Source organism: Drosophila bipectinata, chromosome 3L (assembly GCF_030179905.1).
Source record: "Drosophila bipectinata strain 14024-0381.07 chromosome 3L, DbipHiC1v2, whole genome shotgun sequence".
Lineage (NCBI taxonomy): Eukaryota > Metazoa > Arthropoda > Insecta > Diptera > Drosophilidae > Drosophila > Drosophila bipectinata.
Window position 1 is genome coordinate 7,935,094 of NC_091738.1, and position 27,037 is coordinate 7,962,130.

A 27,037-nucleotide genomic window follows, 5' to 3' on the forward strand; every position below is an offset into this window, starting at 1 on the left:
TGTTGCCCAACGGCAACACTGGAAGCTTGGATACTGGTTGCTGGCTGCTGGATTCAGGATTCTGGCAAAAACGACGCCAGTCTGCGCCAATAAATAAATTCCCAAACACCCCAAAAAACAAACAGCATCCGTAGCAGAAGCAGTAGCTCCCGTGGAGGCAACAGTGGAAACTGGAGACCAACTTTGACTTTAACCACACTGCACCACCAAGTTATCCCATCTATTTTTTTCGGGCTCCTTTGGGTTGACAATATTTTCCTTTTTTTTCTGTACTATTTCGCTATTTTGGGCGCCCTTCGCCATACCCCGATGTGGCGTGTTGGCAATATGCATATGGTAAGTCCTTAAGTCGAAGTTTCGTGGGCGGAAAGGGAGAAGCTTTTATTTGATTAAATGTTCTTTGGCTTAAAAGCGGGCGAAAAAATAGTTTCCGGTGTTGTTTATCTTGGGTAAGATGGAGATACAACAATTCAATTACATGGACACGGTAATGGAATTGAACAGGCGATGAAATGATGACCATAAACATTGTATATTTATTACACGAGTTGGGTTAAAAGTTAAAAGGATCCATGGCTTAACAGTTTAACTTTCAATAACCCTAAAAATCGATTCGGAAACCCCTTAAATAGTCCAAATTTCAATTAAAGTTGCTTAAGTACTCGCACAACATCCAACTTTCAATTAACCCTTCGAACTCTTGGCTGATTGAATTCCAACCTCTAGTTTTTTGGGGGTTAGCTGTTCAAAGTTGAACTTGGCAGCAAATGGAAAAGCGTCTTCGCCTTCCATCCACATTTCTTATCCCTAAACTTCACTTTTATGCAGACATACGGGTAGTTAAGTCGCACACAGACACTACTACCGAAGCCCCTAGCCAGCTACTGAACCTCCCCCTTTTTGAACTTGAAGGCGGGAGATTATTTTCGTACTTTTTATCTTGGTGCGTTCAGGGTGCGCACTTGGCGCTTAAAAAGTCAACGGAGCAAACTGGGAAGGCAGCCTGCCAATTTGTGACTGTCTTTTGCTAACCCCATGGCCTCTGCCACATACTTACATATACATACATATATGTATGCTGTATGCTACATGGGATATCCTCCGATTCCTCATTTTGGTCCTGGCAAAAGCGCGACGGTGCAAAGCTGACAGCTGCTTAAATAATTTCCAGTCATGTGCGCCGCCCACAAAACACAACTAAACCGAACGTACGGCGGCAGTAAAAAAAAAAATCGAATCCAGCAAGAAAACCCAACAACTATAAGAACTGGAAAAAAGTTGCCTTCTTAGGCGATTCTTTTTTTTTTTGGGTCTGGTCCTCCCTTGGCTTCCTTCAGCATCCGGTCGGGGCGGGGATTTCGTGTCCTTAAAGTCGACTTTACGTCGTCGTCTGTGTATCAATATGCGGGGTCAGTATTTAGATACCCTTCATGATGGTACAGTCCTTTAGTTCAGGTCTCAACTGCGAAATGAGATCCAACTATTATAATTAATCTTACAGTATTTTCACTTCAATTAGACCTATTTCTAAGTGAAAATTGAAATTACTATTTTGAATAAATTTCTTCTACAAGGGTATTTAATTTCCGGTTTATCCCCTATATTTTTCAAAAGTATTTTTTACTCGAGTAGAGCTGAGCATTTCTGTAAGGAAAATCTATGTGTCTGCTACATGTTTAATTGCCGCTGCGTGAAGATGTTAATCTATTTTGAGCGGCGGCTAGCAAAAACTGCTGCCTGCCATTGGAAGGACTACAAGAACAACTACTAGAACGAGTAGTCCTGCTGACAAGGAACATTGTTTAGCTGGCTCAAAGGCACCAAATGACAGGGATAGATGAAGAAGACGTGGCCGGGTATGAGATGGTATGGGGTGGGAGTAAAAGCTGAAAGCAATCAGTAGAGACTAATTCAAGTTACTTCTCTAAAAGCTTGCTTTGGTCCAGACCCTGAACCGGCATCGCGGAAATGACGAGGAAATTGTGTAAATTGATTATAGATAGCCCGGTTTCAGCCTGGTTTTCACTACCACAGCCGACCATTCGACAACCCCCCTCCTGCCACCTCAAGGATCGCCCGTACTCTAAGTGGAAAAGTCAATCATAGCAGTCATATCGAAGTGTTCGATGAAGCTTTATATAAGTAAGAAGTATATATATATTTAAATTTAACAGTTTTCATCTTTTTTTTTTCGTTTCATAGTCGTCCTGCTTCTGTCATCGTCTTTTCTGCTTTTCTGAAAGAATGCCCGCCACAGCAGAAAAACAAAATTTATTACGAATGAAAATTAATTAAATTAAATGGACTGTGAAAAATTTTTGCTCAATATTTTCAGCTTATACTCCCCTATTTTTTGCTTCAGCTTCCTTTCAACAAAGTATTAATATTAAAGTTTCCCGATGAGCGTTGGCTGGAAAGGAAGGAAAAGGGCGATTGTGCGAGGAAAGTCGATTGGGGATGTAATTAAAAATGTTTTTTATGATGTGGTCCGCTATAATGCGCATCAAAATCTTCTTTAAGGATTACATTGTAAAAACCTATAAACCAATGTTCCAGTTAAGGCTGCCATTTTAAATGCTGGATGAAGGACATATGATTTAATCGAGAGCGTTTTACAGAGTCAGGTGATAAGAAGGATTAAATGTGTATTTTTATTTTTTTTTCATTTAATATTATTCCAGCATTATGCAAAATATTACCTCATTAAATACATTTATTTGGCATTTATTCCGCAAATATAATTAAAAAAGAATTTCAAAAATGAAAGCCAAATAAAAAATATAATATGCTGCCATTCTCCATATAAATTCTGGAATCCATTTTAAGCCACTTAGAGCTAAGACACCAAACCACCTTGCCACCCTGGAAGGTTCAGAGAAAACATTGAAATGTACCCCTAGAATTGAAATTTCCAAAGAATTTCAGCTCACGTATTTAAAAACATTCCTTAATTCACCGCCCACTTAGCTCATATGTCGTATTATACATTATACATTCAGAGCCCTTCAAGCGAAGCTCTATATTCTTTTATCTGCTCAGTACACACACGGTTTGAAAGAGACGCCACCGGGAGGTATGCGATGGTGGTACTCAGGAACACATACGTATATAAATGCGCCATAAATATAGATCTTATTAACCTGTTGACATCAATTTCCACACACATTGCGATTACCGCACAAGTGTCTGTGAGTATGCATCTCCTCCCAAAATACAAAAAAAGAAGGAGAAAAAAAAACAGAAAAAGCAAATGCTTGAAATGCCATCGTCATGTAATTTAATGGGAGGGAATCCACCAATTCGGGGTGGCAGTTCGAGTAGCATTGAAATAGCTCGGCGAGGCCTAAAGACCCCTGGCTGGAGTTTGGGTATTTGAGTTTAGTGAGGGGACTGGAATGAGGGGATTCCCGGCTAAGGACGTAGAGCAAACGAAATCAGCGCAACGACAGTCGTCCTTGTAGTCGCTGATAAGCTTTGATTTCCTGTTACAGGCAGCAATGGCGTCGACAAAGTCGTCGCCTCTCTAACACGCACACATACATATATCCTATCACTTACACAGACACACATACGCATTCAGGACATCCACTTTGAGGCACATGCAAGGCGCAATAGCAATACCAATAGCATTGAGCTGGCGTGGGCTCTTGAAGCATGTTGAAATCCGCTTAGAGAGTCTACATTTTTAATACCCAATAACCGAGAGTTTATCACCAGGGGTATGTCCAGACTCATAAGCCAAAAATGTTAAAATTACAGGAATTATGCAATAAATATTATAATAAAGAGGAATTTGGGGTTTTAAAATTATTATACTTTTAATCACAATATTACCTATTTTTTTCAATAATGCTATATGCATAATGCTATCTTAATAATGCTGAAGACAAGCCAATATATATCCCTACTAAGTACTAACACGTCTCGACCCTCTCCAAGGACTAAATCCACCAATTCCTGCTATCTCCCTCGAAAATTATTCCACTGACGAATTTATTAGCGAGACGATGTCTCAAGTTTTATTTTATTTTCGGTTTCTGTTCAGCTGTCTTACTATATTTTTTCAATTTGATTTCTTTTATTTTTTGCTAACGACATTATTGACTTTTATAGCCTGGCTGGCGATGCGTGCGAATACAAGAGTCTATATCGGTGGGTGTATGGGTGGTTGGATAACTTGTAATTCCGTTTACAATTTTTTTTTTATATATATATATTTATTTGTTTCCCCCTATGTCTGTTTTTTGTTTGTACTTTTTATTGGCGGCGACACGTAGCGTGCGGTGCGTAAAAAGCGTGAAAGAGACAACCGCATGCATTTGCCGGATTGCCAGTGAGCGGAAACGGAAATCACAACACAACGCGCGGACTAAACATGACAGCCGAAAGCTGTCATGTCCCACAGTCACCCGTATGTATGAGTGTCGTATGTGTGTGCGTGCGGATATTGTAAGCGATGCCATGGGAAAAAAAGTGTCATGAACGGAGAGAAAGGAGGAAAAAAAACCTGAAACGAACCGAACTGAAATGAAATGAAATTGCAGGCCCAGGATCCCCAACTACAGACTTAATACGATTGTGGTCTAATGAATTAAAGGCTGAACCAACACATACGAGCACAGAGAAATCCAAGACAAATCAACGCAGAAAAATCTGCCAGGCTTAGTGCACTGAGAGAAAATAAAGAAACTTCAATAAAATCGCTTAAACTAACTGAACTACTATATTTACAATATATAATAAAACGGATTATAGTATAAGCAAATAATATTTTTATTCTCTTTATTTGGGCTTTTTGTTGAAAATCTGTATAGATGTAGAAGACTAAACTGAAACTGAAGAGCCAGAAGATTGTAGCTAAACGTGTGCCACACCAAAAACAAAAACCCAGAGCAAAACTAAGCTGAGGAAAACAAAACAAAACGGCAACAGCATCAGCATCAGCCATTGAGAAACTGAAGCAAAAGGACACCGTGGTCCTGGCAAAGCAAGTGCAAAATTGTAGGAACAAAAGTAAAACGATGCCATTGAAAAAGCAGAGGCAGTAAAAGATTGAATTTGTATCTATGTCCATGTATCTGCTGCCCCCACCCCCCCGATCCAACTAAAGCCCAGGGAGCGGGTCAACTGATTGTGTGTGCCTGAGCGAATAACTGGCCGAGCAGGATCTGCCATCTGAGACCTATGTGGACATGGTGCGTTTAACCACGTAATAGCCTCGGCGGCTCTGCGGATTTACGGCAGCAGCCAGAGGGCTTAGCACAGTGGGCCAGGATCTACGAAGCTAAGGGCCTTAGGTGCCCATATAATTAAACCGATTTCAACTCGATTGGGAAATAAAGGTATGTATGTATGTCAAAAATGTCCGTCCTAACGAGTGTTTTATGATTCCTTTTTCGTCCTGATTTTAAGCCTCTTAGAGCCACTTCTTATAATGCGAGAGCTCTTGGAAAATTTCACCAATTGTAAATCAATAATTATAAATAGGGGATAAGTATTGGGGTAGAAGGTTGTAATTTAATCACACATAGGGTTCTTTATTGAAGTAAGATTCTCAGGAATTCATTTGTGATTTTTTACATTCCATCCTGGTCTTTCGATCTATTTGTTATCTTTGCATTCTGACCATATTAGGCTATTAATTCATCTAACACAGATTCGTAGCAATTCAGGTCCTTTCTCTCCTTTCACATTTTTCTTTTTAATAGGAAAGACACGTCTTCGGGCCCCACAGACCCCGGAGTGTGCGTGTTTGGCCAGCTTTGTTTTCACATGTGAAAGTATTTAATTCAATTTGCGCTTAATTGAGACAGGCTGACTGTACTGCCGGCCCGCCCATTGGATCTCCAGCCCCGGTTGCCAGTATCCCATGCCAGTAGGCAGCTGTCAAGGCGAGCCAAACGAAGCGTTACGTTAGCTGTCAGGCTGCCACCCAACCCAACCCACTACCACCACCCATTTCCCCTTCGTCATCCACAAACTCGCAATCATTCAGCTTTCCAGAGAAAAAAATTCTACAATTCTAGATTTTTATTACTAAGAAAAGGAAGTTTTAGGTTTCTATTTAAAATATTTTCCTTTAAATATTTATAAGATCTTAAAATTATGTATTTTATTATGGCACTTAACTCTTTATGTTTCCCAGTGCATGGCCCGCACCCCGCCGTCAGTTGATAAAGCATCAAAAGAAATGTACGGCCAAGTGTTGTATCGTTCGTTGTCTTAACAATTTATAAATTAATTATGTATGCACTGTGTGTGTGTGTTTCTTTGTAAGCCAAAAGCAGAAGCAGCCACAACAAAAAAATATACATTCAAGACCATCATATGTATATATATTTATTTACATTCGAGTACGAGTTGCAAACTCTGTGACCGAACATACAGCTATGCTTATACATTTATGTACTTAGCCAGACACCATATGCGTAGTCATACATTTTAAATATAAACGCGTTAAATGTTTCAATGTCACTCGTTTAGACTACCCAGTACGGGCTTGTCGGTTGTCATTAGAGATGGACGTGGTACAGATTTTTTCTGGTTTGTGGCCCTGCCAACACCAGAATACTAAGTGTTTTGCCTAATAAATCATTAAGCCGGCTTTTGGCTTGCCTTCTCTGGTTTTACTGCCAAAATAACAGTTACAGTTTATTATATATATTTTGATAGCCAAGGATTATAGTTGGGCGTAAAGGATCCTTTAAAAAAAATCCCTATCATCACTTTAAAACTTTGTATTTAATTGGTCTGAATAGTCGACTTTAGTCTGACATTTTAACCCATCCATTCACGGGAATCCGCATTAAAATTTGCAATTCTGACAGCCACGTGTCGTGACACCTTTTCCACCCAAAGTTGTCAGCCAGGTGAGTGGATCAACTTTTCACCGAGTTTCGCATTTCACAGATCCACAAACTGTGTCGCATTACAGATTTTTCGGCACATTCTAACTTATTCAAAAATGTTCAGCCTTGTTGGAGCTGCTGGCTCGGTCTCTGTTTCTGCGTTTGTCGCTAATTGTCACTAAATATGGCATCAGTTAATTCCAGTTCCAGTACTTAGCGGCTTAGATACACAACACTCAGAACAGACAGGGTGATGGAGGGTTGCCGGGGGGACAGGCCAACTCAAGCGTCCATCATTTGATAAACTGTCTGTCAGTCACTCAGTCAGGTGAGTCAGTGAAGCGTTCAATCTTCTCACATTTTTTAGCACCTTTGCGAGCTTATCCAGCTTGTGTCAATAGCGTTTGTGCGAAAATTTTTGCAATAGTATCTTCACCCTGGCTCTCTGACAGAGATTCGAGATTCGACAGTCGGGAGAATGCCTCTGGGGCTTGTCCCAGCAAAATATACAATAGTTTTCAGCTCTGTCTCCGTCGGATGTTGTCACACTTTTTGTCACCCTTCGGTTTGGCTTCCATCGCAGTGTCGCTCTGTTTTTTGCTTTTTAGCCAAGTTGCCAGATAAACAACCGACCGACCAAACCAAACCGACCAACCAGCCGGCAAACCGACCGCTTCAGAGCAAAACAACAACGGATTAAGGAGTTATAACTTCTAGTACAAGATGTGGGGCCATAAAGCTCGAAAATACCCAACAACTTTGTAAGCCCTTTGGCTTACACATGTCGGAGCCATAAACCGCAGCAATTATCCATCCCTTTCCCGAGGAATTCGATTTGAAAGGCTCCATTTGTGGACCCCAAAGGTATACTTAGGAGTGTGTTTTTCATGAATCGGAACAATAAAACATTAAATGCATTCCAGATACAGATGTAGATGTGCAAAGAACGGAAAACTACTCATTTTCTAATTTAAGCAATTAATTTAAATTAAAGCAATTATTCTATTTGCAGGGGAACTTGTTAAAAGTTTAGTAATTTCTAGTATGAGTTAAGGTAATGGATCTTACAAAACTTTAAAGCCGGTTAAGTTTAAATTATTAGCTAATAAATTTAAGGCATTTAACAAAAAGGAATTTTCAAAGTCAACTCTACTCAAGTCTTTTATTTATTTACAAGTAAATTATAGAATATTATTAAAGATTTCTGTAGGGTATCCAAAGTCCAAAATGCTAAGCTAATCTTTATCTTTTTTTGACATTAATTGCTTGGAGTTATTATTTTAATATCCGTTTATATAATTATTATTTTCTTTATCTTATTTGCAACGCCGTGAATTCAATACATTAAAAAGGTTTGCCTGACCTTGAGGCGCAGCCAACGATGTCATTTTTTTTTATTATTTTGATTGCGGTTTTGGATTTTTTTTGTTATTATTCTCGAATGATTTTTTATCGTTCTCTGCTCATCAGAGTTCTGCTTTTGTCTATAAGTATTCTATTTTTTGTTGTCTGCGACTACCACTACGACTCATCTCTGTTAAATTGCTGATATTTTCTGGTGTCTGGTGGCTGCTGGCTTTTGGTTTTACATTTACTTTTTCTTAATTCAAGCCACAGCTAGAGCCAAAGCCAAAAATGATTTTTGTATCTTTTTGTGTAATCAAGAGAAGCACCTTGCAGCGATATTAATTATTGATCTTGTGGCGCAGTCGGTTTTTGTGGTTCGTTCCAATCATTATTATTTGACTTTCATAGCAGAGCTCATGCATAGTTATTGTGAATTCTGCCTTGAGGGTCGGGTGGCTGCTATAGGGGGAGGGAATAGAGGGCCCTACCCACATGGGTTGGAAAATCTTAAACTAGCTGCGAGTCACCTGATTGTTTGCAATTATAAGGAGGGGGTTCTACTACAGAATGTTCTCATTGTTGGCGGAACTTTTGAACTCTGAAGTTGGCTAATTAATATAAATTGTTGGAAAATATTTGCATGTTAAGTTGAAAAGTAATTAATGCCAGTCAGGTATAGTATTTTTAATTATTCACGAGGGATATGTCAAAAAGTTTAAATAAAATTTAAATCAGAAACTAGTTTTCTTCTCACAATTTCTTAAGTTAAATCTATATTTAATTATTCCCTTTAGCCATGAGCCACTGTGGTTGCATGTGCCTGCCACAACTGACCCACTCAGCTGGCTTTAGCTTCATAAGCATCATTCAAAGCATTTCTGCTGCCGCTGCCTTGCTTATTTGCATCAAGTCGAGTGGGTTTCGCTTCTTTATTATTACGTTTTATTTTTTTCTCTATTTTTTCTTCTTATTTTAATGATTTCTGTTCTATGACTGCTAGATGCAATTATAAGCAGTGGCGAGAAAAAATGCAAAAATAATTGTTATAAAAGTGTTTATAAGTCAAGGTCAGGCAAAGCTCTTTATTTCTTTTTTTTCTGATGTAACATTCTACCCCCGACCTCCCTGCCACTTTCTCTCACTAAGCCGCAAGCAACCTAGTTCCGTTTTTATTTATTTTTATATTAAGTACTGGCTGTGGTCTTTCATATAAATGTAATTCATGCACATACATATACTTTTGTTTGTTGATGCAAACATACATATGGCAGGCTAAGTCATCTCTGACCGAGAATGCATTAAATGCAGCCTTGAACTATGATTTACTTGCCTCACATACAAGGGAGCATACATTGTACATATTTGGTTTCTTTCTTGGCACAATTATAATTTGGCAAAATTTCTGTTTTGCTTGACACTTTTCTACTGATTGAAATCTGGTATTTGATTTAGGTTTTTGGTAAAGTGGCTTCTTGATTGCATCTCTAGCCTCTCAATAAATCACTTGGACTATCTTTAAATGAAACTGAGTAACAACTTTTCTTTAGTTACTATCTTTTAAACGAATTTATTTAAAACCCCAAATGGCCAGCTAGGGAGCTACAATTTAATAGATTAATTGATTCTAAAATAACCCCAAAAGTATTCTCCTGAAAGCCTTTTTAATAGCATTAGAGACACAAAAAAGGGCGCCCAAACAATCGACCCTCCACTCACCCATCCGTCCATCCACTCGAACCTATCTCCTCGGGAGCACACACAAAAATATCTTGATGAAGATGAAAATATTTTCCACTTGCGTGAGCTAAAGCTGAAAGCCAATTTAAGTATAATTTCCTTTAAGTAATTAAATTTGAATCAAAAATCTATGAGCAGACAAAATGCTGTTGCTGTTGTAGTTCTTCTCGTTGTTGTTTAGACAACACTCCAAGCTCATTAATATTTCTTTGCTTGGGAGACTCTTTGGTGGCGTCTCGCCTTGAAATGGGTCGACTGGGCTTTCGTGCCCAAAAGTGTATGAATGTGTTTGTAATTAAGACAAAAGGTCATTGTGGACCCAACACTTGCGGGTAGGAGGAGGAGAAGGAGGCGGAGGGATATACCACCTGATGCCCATTCATAGGCCTATGTCTAAACAATACCCATTAAGCATATTAATCATCTTCATCACAGCCCGAACATGAATATTTACTAATTTGAATAAACAAAATGAGGTAAACCACCATATCGTATACGTGATGTTCATCGTAGCTTCTGTTTACCTTAAACTTTTGGGCTACGAAGTGCAGAGTCAATATGATTTTGACTTTTAAAAAGGAAATTAACCTTTTAATAGACAGAGACATATATGTTGATTATTTTAAAGTCAGTATATTGAAGATTAGGGTATGTAAGAATAAAATCCTTATAAATACATTTCCACCCCATCAAATCCCCACCAAACCCACTGAATAATTTTCATGAATTCACATAAATTTTCAAACATATTCAAACAAAAAAGAATTGTGAAAAAATAAAGATAAATGTACATTACAGCGATACAGGGGGGATATAAGAACTGAATGTAGGGAATGTATAGCATAGCCAAACATTTCGATCACGTACGCAGAATTTTAAGAACAAAAGTGCGCCAAGCAGGAGCAGGAGCTGGAAAAAAGCACTAAGATGCTGCGACACGAAAAGAAGGGTTCCGAATGCTCACACACCATTTAAATACAGCTCGAGTGCATAAAGTTTTGCACTGTTTGCAATGTGGACAGTGGTGTAAGATCTATGAATTAAACAAGTATAAAATTTATGAAAAATTCTATAAAAATACTGTCTAACAAATAGAAGTACAAGTTTTATGAAAGAGTAACTTTATCTTTTGAGGCTCTTTAATCAGAATACAAATAATAATATAACCACTGTGCCGCACAACGTGCAACCAATCCGAGCTGAAGATGCTGGTGGCAGCACAAGGCTGCATTATGGAAATGGTCGCGTCTTACGCGTGTATTCGCTGCCATTAAAAATGCTGGATGGTGAGTCGGATACTGGGGGGAAAAAAATGGTGGAAAAGTGGGCTAAAGGATCCAAGAGGATGGGGTGCAGTACAACTGCAGACTGCAGTGGTTCTTCCTGCCGCTGCTCTTAGCCAAGCACGTGGTGTGAATGACAAATTACACACGGCATCCAGCTGAACAAGAACAAGAAACAGGCTGAAGCTGATGCTGAGGCCGAAGCCGAAAGAGTGGCGATAGCGGTAGTAACTTTTTTCACCATTTTTTTTCTGCTGTTGTATTGTTGTAAACGATTTATGCAACAAAAGGCTATAAAGGCAAACAATGGCCACAAGTGTAATGGCTGCTCGGGCCTCACACATTCCGCCTGCACAAAAGACCGAAATTGCAGCATTTAAATAGTTGACAATAAGCTTGCCAACGAGTTTTGGCCAGCTGTTGCGGGGGCGGTGATTCATTTTCGGTTTTTTTTTAACCTTTTTTTCGCCATCCACTTCGCTCAAGTTGCCTTTTTTTTTGCAGCAAAGTGGCTTACAAAGTGGCGGCCAAGAAGTAAACACATGGCTGCAACGCAAAAAGGTGAAGGCAGCTCAGCCGAGGCAGCAAATTGACGTCTAAGAGGGCCCCGAATCAAGGCTGCTTCATGTGGCAGGTGTAATGGCTGCAAACAATGTTTGCTGGGGAAGTTATTAACTGTCGCATTAAATATACAAAATGTGGGAAAATGCATGAACTAAACAAGTATAAAATTAATTCAATTACAAGCACTATCCGAATACAAATCCTTAAATCTCGTTTTAGATACTACAATGAAAATGGAGTGTTAAGAACAATATCATAACAATACAAAAGCCATGAAAACTTCAGTACCACCCCAGCCCTTCATCGCCCTCCGGCCACGTCCAACATGCATATTAAAATTAAAAATATTCCCCAACGACAAAATACAAAAAAGTAAACCCCCATAAAGGACAAACTTGACTGCACTTTTCCATGGGTGTCATACGGAAACCAGGAAACTTCCTCCACCAACGCCAAAACCCCCCTCGGCAAATATTTTTGAGGACTCTAAAATATGATGGGGATGGAGAGTCAGAAGGGGCTTAAAGTTGCAATAAATAAATTTATTTAATTTCCATTTTAAAGATTTAATTTGTATCCTTATTATTTGTATCTTTTTTAAGTCCCCTTTTTTTGCAAAAAAAAATCCTTGCACGCCACTGCAAGGGAACTGCGAGAATTGTGAGCTCTTTCCATGCATACTACATGCTGTTTACTTTGGCTACTTTTCTTTTGTGTTTTTGTTTATTAAGTACATTCGGATATTCATATTTTAGCCCAGTACCGAGTCCGTCTGTACTGTCCGTCCGTGTTGTCATCCGCGTTCGCTAAGCAATCCCAATCCCAAGCCCAACTCTCTTCTCAGTTACTCCGGGCACGACTCGTTGCCGCTCATTTCTCATTCAGCTTTAGGGGCACAATTACGCAAATTGCAATTATGTTGTATTCCTCGGTTTTCCCCAAAGTTTTTCCCAGTTTTCCAACCCCAACTCCTCCACCATACCCCCCAAATCCCCGAAGCTCCTTCAACTCGCTCCCCGGTTTTCAGTGTTGGCCTGATGAAGGGGGGGAGGAATGGTAAGAATTCCAGACAGGGGGGAGCAGCTGCCTTGATGACAGCGGCGTGACCACAGTCGCCAAAATGACAAAAAAAAGGACAGTCACACTGGTCCTTGGGGATTATTAAAATATTTAATAAAAAATATTTTAATAAAAGATAAAAATCCGCTTTTTAAATAAAAGACTTTAAAAAATAAGGGTAAATTAAATACGAAATTAAAGCTAAGTTTAAGTTAAATCTTTAGCAATTATTCAGTATTTATTTGTTTTAATTTTGGTCACAACCACTGTGTCACAAGAGCCAAATACAGGCATACGGAGGTCCTCTTTGGGTTCACAGGCTCCTCTTAACTAAAAAGGGCTGAAATATATTCATATATAGAGGTTGACAGTATAAAAAGCAAAGGGGTGTTGGAAAAAGGGGGGGAACCACACGATCAGGGGCCGCAGAATAATTTCATTTTTTTTTTCGTTTCGTCGAGCACATTTTTCAAGTGCTAAGCAAATGTTTTTCTTTTGTTTTCCTTCAGTTGCTACTTTACCCCATTTTTACCCATTTGAGATGCCATTGCTACAAGGGATTTGGCTTTTTGTTTATTTGCAACTTGTTTCCATTTTTACGAGTCCATATCGTTTGTGTTTGGCGGCGACCACTGTGCCAGTGTCGCGTTTATTGTTTAGGCTAGCTTGTTTAGAGGAATTGGAAGCTTTATATTTCGATGCGGTGACTGGCACCAAACGCTTCAAGCCCTAACAATAACAATAATTATTTATTTACTTACTAGTTTGTTTTTTTCAGCTGCCAGTATTGTTTAAACGGCAATCAGAGCCTGCATCTGGGGAGAATCCGAATGTCTGAGACATGACAAATTCATTTCCCTTATCAATGGCACGTATAAATTATATATTTTACCCGTCGAGAGGGCGGGTGCCGCCATACATCAGGAATAACTACAGCGGCAAGCCCCAACGTCCCATTCAATTACCATCAAAAATGTTCATTAACTTGTACACCCACACACATGCACTTATGCACACACACACACCCATCCATCTGAGGACCATAAATTTCACTCGACTGCAGCCATTAGTCAATAATATCCTTTCCCCCATTTTGGTTTCGAGACAATGAAGTGGGGCGGCAAACAAAAAAAAAAAACGTTATCAATTTTTTGTGTATTTTTTTTGGCTCTATATGAGCCGAGATAATGGAGGTTGGTTATTTGACGGGTCGGGGACCAACGGGATATTTCCTTGAAATAAACGAAACCCATTTTTGACCGGGTTTTTCGACCGCGGGATTTACAATTCGCTTTGAAGTCTAATAATGAGGTTTTGGGCCGAGCCGGCAGCCAAATCCCTTTTTGAGAATTCCATTTCGGAAATCAACTTATGGCCATAAACAAGTCAAAAAATCCCACAGAAGCTGCCACACCAAAGGGCACTGAAAAATATAATAAGAGATTGCTCTAAAATATAGTAAAAAGTAAATTTCAGTTTAAAAACGTACATTAAATTGATAGGAAATATTTAAAAAAATACATGTCTTAGCAATAATTTTTTTAGCATTACATAAATTCTAAAAGTAAAAGTATTTTTTCCAGTGCAGCACACACTCATAGCGGACAAAATAGAGACCCTTTGAGATGAAGCCGTTGGCTGCAACTCGCGGCCGTTGCGCCTAAGCGCAAGATAAACTTTGCGTCTTGAAGCGAAACGAAACGAACAGCGGCAACGGCGGCGGCGGCGGCGGCGGCCCAGATGCCGGCTACCACCGCAAAAACTTCAAAATCTTCAACCCGTAACCGCACCACCCCCATTGTGGCACCACCCCCCTGGTGGAAGTCCTTTGCTCCCGCCATTTTGCACTTCAACTTGCTGGGGAATTGTTCTCCCTTTCCGAATCGCGTCTGTATGAGTGCATACATGTATATGCATGGATCTGTATGTAGGTTGGGATATTTTTTTCACTTCTGGGGCATTTTTGCATGTTTGTCTCGCAAATTATGCGCTGCACACAAACAAAAGAGGAAACAGCGACGTTGCAGCCGCTCCTGATGCTGCTGTTACTGCTGCTGCAATGTACGGTTATTTTTTTCGCTGCCGCTGATGATGGGCTGAAAATTCAAGGGACTACGAATAAAGGACAGTGAAGGCTCGAGATAAAGGAATATCTCCATGATCAGGCAGTCGAGGCTCATAAATAAGTCAAAATGTAGGATCTCGAAAGTAAAAATAACTATACGCAATGCGTTCTTTTCTTTCAAAAACAGAAAGGGAACAGGCTTTACACGAATATTACTCATACGCCATGTGGGTTTTAAATAAAATAGTGTGCTTTATATGAATATATTATTTTTTTTATAAAATCTAAGCTGTACAAAAAAATTCTATGTAGTTTGGTATATTTTATTTAAATATATAACAATTTTCTGTCACCGTTTTATAATTCTGAAAGAAAATTAATCATACGCCATGTAATCCAGAATTAAATACAAACTAGCAGCAAATTAGTTTCTATTTAGCTTGACAAAATATATGTATTATATATATATTTTATTATTCATAAATTTGGTTATTAAAACGATTTTTAATTAAAAACAATTCTCTGAAAAAACGTTCATAAAAAAATATTACTCATACGCCCTGAAGTCCAAAATCACTAAATTACATTTTTAAATGGAAAATTACATTGTAAAATCAATAACGACTATTGTTTAATTATTAAATTTCTAAGTAGTGTAGTGCGTCTTAATTTTAGTTACTAATTCTCGGTACACCCCCATCAAACTGCACTTCATCATCTTTCAGCCCCTAACTATCCTCTTTTTTTCAGCTCTCATCTCCGACAGGATTTGAGGTTGGGCAACGCTGCGGCTGAGGGTTCCTGTGCACTTGTTACTATGTGTGTGTGTGTGTGTGTCAGTTGGTGTAAGTGTATGTGGTGTCCTGTTAGCAGGCCTTATTTTTTTCACACGCCACGCCTGTGCTTTGGCGTGTGCTGCTTCCTGCTCATTGCATATCCAACTTTATTTTTCGCTTCCAGCCGGAAATAATAATTGCAACATGGCGCGGCATCCCCAGTGTGCTGGCGCATTCGCCGTTGCTGTTGTTGTTTTTGTTTTTGTTGCATCTGCCGCCTGCAACAGCGAGCATTAGCGAATTTCTACTTGTGGCACTGGCAGCACCAGAAAATAGTGTCACTTGTGTCACACAAGGCAGTCATTCCCCCCAACTCATTTCCCCCGCCTTCCGTTATCCCTTTTCCTGGCCCTTCTGGTCCTTTTGCCATTTTGGTGAAATTTTTGCTCATTTCTTTAGCAGCGAACACGGACAAAGCCTTCATGGAATTTTATTTTTTTTATGGTACGCTCCTCGCATTCCATTTTTCTACATTTGTGTTTTTTAGATAGTTTTTTTTAAGATTTAAATAGGTCCATATGAATCAAGGGTTTAATTTTTCGTTACAAAATAGGATTGTTTTTGAAAATTTATTTTATAAAATCAATTGAATATTTCAAACCTTTGTAAAAATAGGCTTTATGTGGTCATAAGGTATTAAAATAGTTCGATACGTAGTTACTACCTCCAACCAAAAATCTGCCCTATACCTACCCCCAAAAAATTGCGAAAAATTCTCGGCAATTTTCCTCTTACATGCAGCGTTAAAACATTACAAGCCGGGCCCGTGAAAGTAAAGATTGACAGGGTAATACGAGGAAACTCCGTCGACAGGCAGTCGTCTGGACACACAAACACTATAGTATATATGTACATATACATTTATATACATATATATAGCTTTATAGATGTGGGTAGGTATATGTCTGGCATATAAACAGTGCTCAGCTGTCAGACAAACAGACGTAACGTGCAAAAAGATACGAAATACAGTAGGACGGGCGGAAAAAAACTGCGCAAACAATAGAAAAATTGCGAATGACGCGACGCGTTCTGAGTTCATAGAATAAAACAGCGACAATAACAACAACAACAAGAATAACAACAACAATAAGAAAAGCATCACATCTGACAGTTCTGGCAACTCTGGCCCCTGTCAGGGCCCATCTTTTAGCCAACCAGCCAGCCATACATCCATCCATTAGTTCTTCCGTTTCGGGCATGTTTTTCCTACACTTAAACTATATCCATTCATTTTGATGCGACGACTTCTACGACTGCTTCCATCACAGCCAGAAGACTGTGGAGCATTCGTCACAATCTTTATCTCTCTAGATGGTTATACAGTCGAAAAAAATCCAGAAAGTAACTAAAGAGGTCCTTTCAACCGAAGTTACTTGATACGAAATTTTATAAAGAAACAAATAGCTTACAAACAATGATCAGATTTTCCCTTATTTTATAGTGCCTTATATTTTGAATCAAGAAAGTCCTTTGAGTGTACTTCTCGCGGAGTAAATCCTGTTATAGTCATTGTCGAGTCTCAGCCCTAGAAATTATTTTTTCTCCATGTTCTGGGTCTTTTTGTGTTTATGTCTCTTTGTCGTTGTTTATCAACTCGAGGACAGATTTGAGGACTTAAAAAGAAAGTTTTTAACACTTTTCGAGAGTAAATTACAAAATAAGCAAATTTAATTTAAATTGGAAAAAAACAGCTTGAGTTATAAGCTATTAAAATATATCACTTACAAAGTCTAACCAATTAACTTAAAAATCATAAAAATAAATATTTAATGAAGTAATAATAAACTTGAATTGTTGACAAGTGATGTGCTAATTATAAAAATTTATTCCATAGTTTGGGGATTTTTTCCCTCGATAATTTATTTCAAATGTTCAAAGAGGCATGCCAACAATTTCCGAACTTCAGGTCTTAGCTGGAATTCCAAGCCCAAGCCCAAACCCAAAGGCACAAAGGAAACCTGCAAACGAGCCAAGCATTTGACCAGGCCCGGCCTCTTGCATGTTCAAAGCTCAAAGGCGGCCAAGTGCCCTAACTCTGGCACTCGAAAAAGAAACTCAAAACTCGAAGCTCACTTCCAGGACGAAATCCAATTGACAGACAAACATGCATCCAAGCCATCGATAAATGGAAAGACCTACAGAAAAACGTTTGGACCTGGACCAAGGCCCAGATGTGAACTTCTGTTCACTTTTGGATAGTGCACTAAGAAAAAATATTTTCATTACATTTCATCATGCATTAGACTTTCCAAAAAATGTGGCAATCAACTTTAAAAAATGAAAAGGATATATTGATTTTATCCTAAAAGGGCTTTACTTTTTTTCTTAATTAAAATATGTTGTTTTAAGTGTATTACACAAATGCTAAGAGCATAGAGAGGTAAGAAATGCAGCTTGAATATGAAAAATCAAACCTCAAATCAGGGATAAATTTCTCACATCCCCCTAATCCATTAAATTTCCTGCAGAAAAATTTATTGCTTTCCGCAAGACGATTTGCTCGAATGCAACACAAACCCAAAAATTAGTCAAAGTAACCGAGAGGCAATCAGGGCTCCCAATAGTTTTTCCCCATTGCCGGGCTGGGAATTTTCAAATGAAAATCAAGCACTTCTATATAGCTTTTGACCCAACCTCACATTCAAGTAATTGACATTCTGTTGCGCTATTCGACCCGAGCACCCCATCACCAAAGGACCAAATGACGGACTTAGACCGACGGTCGAGAACACAGGACTTGGTTGATGCAGACGCAGGACGGACCCAAGGAGCAGGCGGTTCAATTGCAGCTCCTTTTCCTTGTCTTGCCAGGGATTTATTGCAACCTCAGTTGTTTGCCATCTTCGTTCGCTCGCAGCTCGCAGTTCGAGGTCTCCAGGTTCTCATCTTCCTCGATGGTGGTGTACAAGCGTTTTTTTTTTATGCGAGTACATCTAAGCCGTCATTTCGGAAAACGACGCCCATTGCAATAGCGCCGAGATTTGATCAGTTGTTTGCTTTTGCTTTATATATCTTTCACTGTTTTAAAATTGCACTCATGTGACTTTGGCTCTCGTCTCCACTGGCCCATACAATGGGCACACAATGAGCTGGAAACTGTCAAAAGGAAGGTCTTCCATACATCACATTTTCATGTTTGGTTGTAGATTTATTTGCGTTTGTTCTTAGAGAAAAAATGGTATAGAGTGGCTACTTACAAAATAAAATAAATAGTTTGAATATTTGAATATTTTAAAAAGTTTCTATTAGAATAGAAACTAAACTTCAGAGATGAAAAATAAATTATTCGAATTTTCCATTATGAACCCAATATTAAAATACTATCTTAGGACAGTAGAATAAAGAAACTTTCAAAAAAAGAGATCTTATGATTATTCATAAAAAATCAAATCCAAAACGTTTATTCCACAGTGACTGCAGTTCTTTACCAAAAAAAAAGACCTTTTTTAAACCAACATCTGCTTGCTTCTGGTAAATTGTATCTGTATTTTTATGTATTTTATCTTCACTTTTTTTCTTAGTTGGTCCTTGGAGGCTGCTCTATTCTAAAGCGACAACAGAATAAATTTTGGTTGGACAATTTTGTTTCATTTTTTTGGTAGTAGGTCTGGTAAATCCCCAATGCAGGCGACTCAAGCTACCAAAACATACGATGCACATTCATATTCATTCTAGTATTCTGGGTGGAAGGAAGCATATCCTTGGGGAATTAGACGAGTACACACTCCCAAGTACAGACAGGCAGAGAGAGTTTATCCTTTAATTTAACATTTCACACATTTCTGCAACTTTTCTTTCGATTCAGATACTCTTGGCTTGACCATTAATTATGGAATTTAGTATTCCGGGGCCAAAAAGTTTGTGAAATGCCTAGTCGTGCTGTTATTTAATGGGAAAGTGTGGCAGAAATTCTAGTTTTTAATTTATTTAAAATATTTTCATTTCTGTGAATTTGTGACTTAATCCTAGTATGGAAATCCGGCTCTAATTGGCAGCTTTTCCTGTTGCCTGTCACACATCCTTGCAGATGGAATCAGCCAAAGGCCAACAAAAAAGAGTTCAGTACTACAGATAGTTGAGTTTTTGGTTTCAAGAGTTTTTCCTTGTTTATGTAAATGCGGTTGGATAACTCAAATGTTTACATTATTATTCCCATTTAATATTAGGTTTCCTACCCTCACATATTTATTTATTCAATGTGCTTGTTGACTTTCGATTGGATTGAATTGAAAGGTTCTCATTTGATTTAAGCATAATTCAATTATTTCCGTTTAATTCTCAACAAATACTTGAACGCACTCCATTTGCATATTTCCTCAAGTAGAATGGAAGGCGGGGACATTAAAAGAAAAGTTGAAAATCAGCCAAATCAAAATCCAAAAAGTTTTTTGGCATTTATTTTAATCTTGCCGAGTCGGTAAACTTTTTGAACTGACGGTGGAGTGAGATGCTGTAGGCTAAGTCGCGAAATAAAAATTTATTTGATTTATAAAATGAAAGGTTTACATAACCTCTTTAAAAAATTCGATTTCCATTATTTACATAGTTTCAAAAATTCTATTAAAATCAAACACTTGTATATATTTTTTTTTATCAAACAGCAACGCAACTATTTCTCGCAAATATTTAAGTTCCATTCACGTTTTCCGGCGAGGAAAACCTAACATTTTAATCTATTTTTTTTTATAACATTTCTATCTAAATTATCACAAAAATGCGGGAAAGTCAGTGAGTAAGAATGGGGGAAGCAAACGAATTGGATGGAGAAAAAAATTCCTTTGACTTGTTACATTTTCCAACAATTTTCCCCTTATTTTTTGAGGGCTTTTATTGCTTTGGGTTTGTTTTGGTTTATTTTGAAATCTGTTTGCCAAAGCAAATTTCTGTTTGCACATTTTCAAATTTGCCTTTACGCTTTTGTCTGTTTTGGTTTTTTTTTTTTTACAGAACCTACAACATATAATTCAAATAGGCTCCGTAGACTCAGACATGTTTGCTTATTTATTTTCGGTTCTGGATTTTTTAAAACAAAGTTCAAAGACTTTTTGAAATATATAACATTTGGGAGCACAAAAAATACCATCAAGGACACATTTTCCATAGTTTTTGATTTAATTTGAGCTTCTCTCATTATTTATAGTCTTTATTTTTTTGTTAAATATTTATTATGACACTTGTTCTAGGTGGCAGCTGTACTCCTGATCCATTGTGTATCGTTTGAGCGCCAGAAAGAGCAACAACACAGCAATCCACTTTTCTGTACTGCCTATGATTGTTTGGCTTTCTTTTTGTTGTTCAATTAAATATATTCCAGTGCAGCAGCATTTGCCCCCGTTGCTTGTTGATATTAAAAAAGTTTTTTGAGTTTTTATTTGATTTTTCACAAGCAACACACAAAGTAAGAGTAAGAGTACAAAAAAAATAAATGAAAACAGTGGAACATTTTATTCATACTTCCATCGCTGGGGAATAAAAAGAGCAAAACTAGTGCAAAAAATAAAAGGGGAACAACCCGTCAAAGCAATAACTGACCGATTGAGTAAATTTTGTTAAAATTACCAATAATCTGAAAGACGATAGCACAAAAAATGGGCGACGAACAAAAAAATTAATAAAGAAACTTTTGCAATCACTTGGAGAGGTCTAAGCCATACACATGAGGTAATCCAATAGCCAAACAAAAACCGAAAATATCTCAAGAATCGAGCTTGAGCAAATATAGTTTTTTTTTGTTTTGTGTTTTTTTGTATTTTTCGTTTCGTTTAATTGCTTAATTTAATTTGCATGAAATACGGCAAAGGCAAACAAAGCTAAGCAAAGCAAAGCAATGGCTGTGGGGTCCGGTGGAAAACCGAAACCAAAAACCCAAAAGCCAAAACCTACCAAAGTTCTTTTGTTGAGGCAGCCCGATGTCCAAGCACTCGAAAAAATTCGTTTCGCAAGTTGTCGTAGTTGGTAGTTGCTGTGATTTTTTTAACACTTCACTGGCTACTTTGGCATGTCTCAAGAGCACTGCGATCGAAATGCTTAAACAACTTGTATATTTCACGTAGCTTATTGATTTCAATAGATATATATATTTTTTTTGTTGTATAAAATATATATAATTTTTATTGTGGAATTTGGATTTTATTTGCCACTTTTAAGGGCACACCGCAAAAGCACCACACGCACCCGTTTAGTATTTTTTGAAAAACGCACTTGTTTATGACTTTTGACGCAGCGTGTGAATATTTTTGATTTTACGACTTGGGTTTCGTTGGATTCTCAACGGGGACTAATATATGGGCACCAAAATTCTCTTCCAGCTCAGCATTCAGGTTTCAACTCCGTTAGACGACTGAGTCGCCCAGCGGCGAATCGTCGCAATTTTATACGTCCGAAAGCTCGGCTTTAGTCTTCGGTTATCCGTCACTTTGCTGATACGAGGGGAGTCTTGTGGGGCAAGTTGCTTCTGCGCAGGTGCTGCGGTGCTCGTGAAAAAAATATAAACACAAAGCAGCTGGTTGGGCCTGTTGTTGTTGTGGGGAGCTCAGCTGTTTTTGGTCAAAAGCCGGCAACAACAAGCCTCCCAGCAGGTGAGGTGGTGGGGACCGTGGGTGGTTCGGCGGTGGAAGACCAAAGCTTCGGCATTGCCGAATGCGCAAAGACAACAAAAGTGTGTTGTTCTTGGCCAACAAAAACAAAATAAAGCGAACAAAATCCCAGCCCCAGCCCCAACAACAACACATACACCATTATCCAGCTTTAACAGGTGGCATTGTCATGATTTTCGATCTTATGAATATTTTTTATTATTTTCATACGCAAAAATTGTGCATTTTCATTTGGAATTTAATTAATGAAATTGATTATTTCGCTGGGTACTTTATTGCGAGGCTTTTTTGCAATTGTTTACCTTTTATCGGTTCATCTGTTGATTCCTAATTCCAAAAAAGTCTGCGTCGCAAAATCGAAAATCGCATCAACAGAAACTGGCCAAACTCGCTTTAATTAGAGGCTAAATAATATTATGTGGAAAGTATAAAAACAACACAGCCAAGGTACTTAGACATGTCAAATGCTAAATATTAATGCGTAGTGGGTTTCTTGAACTTTCTTCTTAATTTATTGATTTTAATAAAAGTCTCGTGGATAACATCAGAGATTTTATTGGAGATTAGATGTTGAATGGGGGAACATTCCATTAGTGGAATGTTTATGAATATTATTAATTATTATAATTAAAGCTTTCTAATTTTTACTATGACGACTGGTCTATATTCTATAAATTCCCCTTACAAATTTGGCAAAAAAACATCAAAAGACAGACAGACAGACCAATTTTTTTAGATAGGACTATCGGAATCCGAATTCCCCCAAAAATCGGAAAAAAAACACGGATCCACTTTTTGGCCCCTGCAAAGGCTATATCTTTGGCAAAAATTATCGAATTCTAGAGCAGAATACCTTAAACGATTCGAGATCGTTTCTCCACGAATCTGCATCAAAATATAAGAACGTAATTTTTTTCCATTTTTTTTTTCAAATTTTCTGGAAGACTTCCTTTGAAAATCCACCAAAATGCTTGGAGCCACTAAATGGTCCACAGCAAAGGCTATATCTTGGGAAATAATTATCCGATTCTTGAGCGGAGTACCTTAATCGATTTGTAGATCGATTCTCCACCAATCTGCATCAAAATTTGAGAGCGGAATTTTTTTTAAATTTTTTGTCAAATTTTCTGGACGACCCCCTTTGAAAATCCACCAAAATGCATGGAGCCACTATGTGGTCCACAGCGAAGGCTATATCTTCGGCACTACTTATCCGATTCTTGAGCGGAATATCTTAAACGATTTGTAGATCGATTCTCCACCAATCTGCATCAAAATATGAGAACGTAATTTTTTTCAATTTTTTGTCCAATTTTCTGGAGGTTCCCCTTTGAAAACCCACCAAAATGCATGGAGCCACTATGTGGTCCACAGCGAAGGCTATATCTTCGGCATTAATTATCCGATTCTTAAGAGGAATACCTTAAACGATTTGTAGATCGATTCTCCACCAATCTGCATCAAAATATGAAAACGTAATTTTTTTCCAATTTTTGTCAAATTTTCTGGAGGGCCCCTTCGAAAACCCACCAAAATGCATGGATCCACTATGTGGTCCACAACGAAGGCTATATCTTCGGCCATAATTATCCGATTCTTAAAAGGAATACCTTAAACGATTTGTAGATCGATGCTCCACCAATCTGCATCAAAATATGAGAACGTAATTTTTTTTCAATTTTTTGTCACATTTTCTGGAGGACCCCCTTCGAAAACCCACCAAAATGCATGGAGCCACTATGTGGTCCACAGCGAAGGCTATATCTTCGGCAATAATTATCCGATTCTTGAGCGGAATACCTTAAACGATTTGTAGATCGATTGTCCACCAATCTGCATCAAAATATGAGAACGTAATTTTTTTTAAATTTTTTGTCAAATTTTCTGGACCCCTTTGAAAACCCACCAAAATGCATGGAGCCCCTATGTGGTCCACAGCGAAGGCTATATCTTCGGCAATAATTATCCGATTCTTAAGCGGAATACCTTAAACGATTTGTAGACCGATTCTCCACCAATCTGCATCAAAATATGAGAACGTAATTTTTGTTCCAATTTTTGTCAAATTTTCTGGACGACCCCCTTAGAAAATCCACCAAAATGCATGGAGCCACTATGTGGTCCACAGCGAAGGCTATATCTTCGGCAATAATTATCCGATTCTTGAGCGGAATACCTTAAACGATTTGTAGACCGATTCTCCACCAATCTGCATCAAAATATGAGAACGTAATTTTTGTTCCAATTTTTGTCAAATTTTCTGGACGACCCCCTTAGAAAATCCACCAAAATGCATGGAGCCACTATGTGGTCCACAGCGAAGGCTATATCTTCGGCAATAATTATCCGATTCTTGAGCGGAATACCTTAAACGATTTGTAGATCGATTCTCCACCAATCTGCATCAAAATATGAGAACGTAATTTTTTTTCAATTTTTTGTCACATTTTCTGGAGGACCCCCTTCGAAAACCCACCAAAATGCATGGAGCCACTATGTGGTCCACAGCGAAGGCTATATCTTCGGCAATAATTATCCGATTCTTGAGCGGAATACCTTAAACGATTTGTAGATCGATTCTCCACCAATCTGCATCAAAATATGAGAACGTAATTTTTTTTTAATTTTTTGTCAAATTTTCTGGAGGACCCCCTTTGAAAACCCACCAAAATGCATGGAGCCACTATGTGGTCCACAGCGAAGGCTATATTTTCGGCATTAATTATCCGATTCTTAACAGGAATACCTTAAACGATTTGTAGATCGATTCTCCACCAATCTGCATCAAAATATGAGAACGTATTTTTTTTCCAATTTTTGTCAAATTTTCTGGAGGGCCCCTTCGAAAACCCACCAAAATGCATGGAGCCACTATGTGGTCCACAGCGAAGGCTATATTTTCGGCATTAATTATCCGATTCTTAACAGGAATACCTTAAACGATTTGTAGATCGATTCTCCACCAATCTGCATCAAAATATGAGAACGTAATTTTTTTTTAATTTTTTGTCAAATTTTCTGGAGGACCCCCTTTGAAAACCCACCAAAATGCATGGAGCCACTATGTGGTCCACAGCGAAGGCTATATTTTCGGCATTAATTGTCCGATTCTTAACAGGAATACCTTAAACGATTTGTAGATCGATTCTCCACCAATCTGCATCAAAATATGAGAACGTAATTTTTTTTAAATTTTTTGTCAAATTTTCTGGAGGACCCCCTTCGAAAACCCACCAAAATGCATGGAGCCACTATGTGGTCCACAGCGAAGGCTATATCTTCGGCATTAATTATTCGATTCTTAAGGGGTATACCTTAAACGATTCGTAGACCGATTCTCCACCAATCTGCATCAAAATTTGAGAACGTAATTTTTTTTCAATTTTTTGTAAAATTTTCTGGAGGTCCCCCTTCGAAAATCCACCAAAATTCATGGAGCCCCTATGTGGTCCACAGCGAAGGCTATATCTTCGGCAATAATTATCCGATTCTTAAGCGGAATACCTTAAACGATTTGTAGACCGATTCTCCACCAATCTGCATCAAAATATGAGAACGTAATTTTTGTTCCAATTTTTGTCAAATTTTCTGGACGACCCCCTTAGAAAATTCACCAAAATGCATGGAGCCACTATGTGGTCCACAGCGAAGGCTATATCTTCGGCAATAATTATCCGATTCTTGAGCGGAATACCTTAAACGATTTGTAGATCGATTCTCCACCAATCTGCATCAAAATATGAGAACGTAATTTTTGTTCCAATTTTTGTCAAATTTTCTGGACGACCCCCTTAGAAAATCCACCAAAATGCAGGGAGCCACTATGTGGTCCACAGCGAAGGTTATATCTTCGGCATTAATTATCCGATTCTTAACAGGAATACCTTAAACGATTTGTAGATCGATTCTCCACCAATCTGCATCAAAATATGAGAACGTAATTTATTTTTAATTTTTTGTCAAATTTTCTGGAGGAACCCCTTTGAAAACCCACCAAAATGCATGGAGCCACTATGTGGTCCACAGCGAAGGCTATATTTTCGGCATTAATTATCCGATTCTTAACAGGAATACCTTAAACGATTTGTAGATCGATTCTCCACCAATCTGCATCAAAATATGAGAACGTAATTTTTTTTAAATTTTTTGTCAAATTTTCTGGAGGACCCCCTTCGAAAACCCACCAAAATGCATGGAGCCACTATGTGGTCCACAGCGAAGGCTATATCTTCGGCATTAATTATTCGATTCTTAAGGGGTATACCTTAAACGATTCGTAGACCGATTCTCCACCAATCTGCATCAAAATTTGAGAACGTAATTTTTTTTCAATTTTTTGTAAAATTTTCTGGAGGTCCCCCTTCGAAAATCCACCAAAATTCATGGAGCCCCTATGTGGTCCACAGCGAAGGCTATATCTTCGGCAATAATTATCCGATTCTTAAGCGGAATACCTTAAACGATTTGTAGACCGATTCTCCACCAATCTGCATCAAAATATGAGAACGTAATTTTTGTTCCAATTTTTGTCAAATTTTCTGGACGACCCCCTTAGAAAATCCACCAAAATGCAGGGAGCCACTATGTGGTCCACAGCAAAGGTTATTTCTTCGGCAATAATTATCCGATTCTTAAGAGGAATACCTTAAACGATTTGTAGATCGATTCTCCACCAATCTGCATCAAAATATGAGAACGT

General features: G+C 38.2%; 1 protein-coding gene and 1 long non-coding RNA gene across 2 annotated transcripts in view; one reads left to right on the forward strand and one right to left on the reverse strand.

Annotated features, from left to right (window-relative positions):
* The window catches only part of LOC108133912 (Ig-like and fibronectin type-III domain-containing protein 2), a 64,034-nt gene extending 41,964 nt beyond the window's left edge, over positions 1–22,070 (reverse strand). Inside the window, exon 1 of the mRNA XM_017254018.3 lies at positions 21,626–22,070. The gene's annotated coding sequence lies outside the window, so the exon portion shown is untranslated. The remainder of the gene's footprint in view (positions 1–21,625) is intronic.
* Positions 6,680–12,349, forward strand: LOC138926386 (uncharacterized). Its single transcript, XR_011442883.1, has 4 exons — positions 6,680–6,869; positions 6,935–7,176; positions 11,720–11,938; positions 11,999–12,349. It is a non-coding gene; the product is annotated as an uncharacterized lncRNA (long non-coding RNA).
* Positions 22,071–27,037: the final 4,967 nt, after the last annotated feature.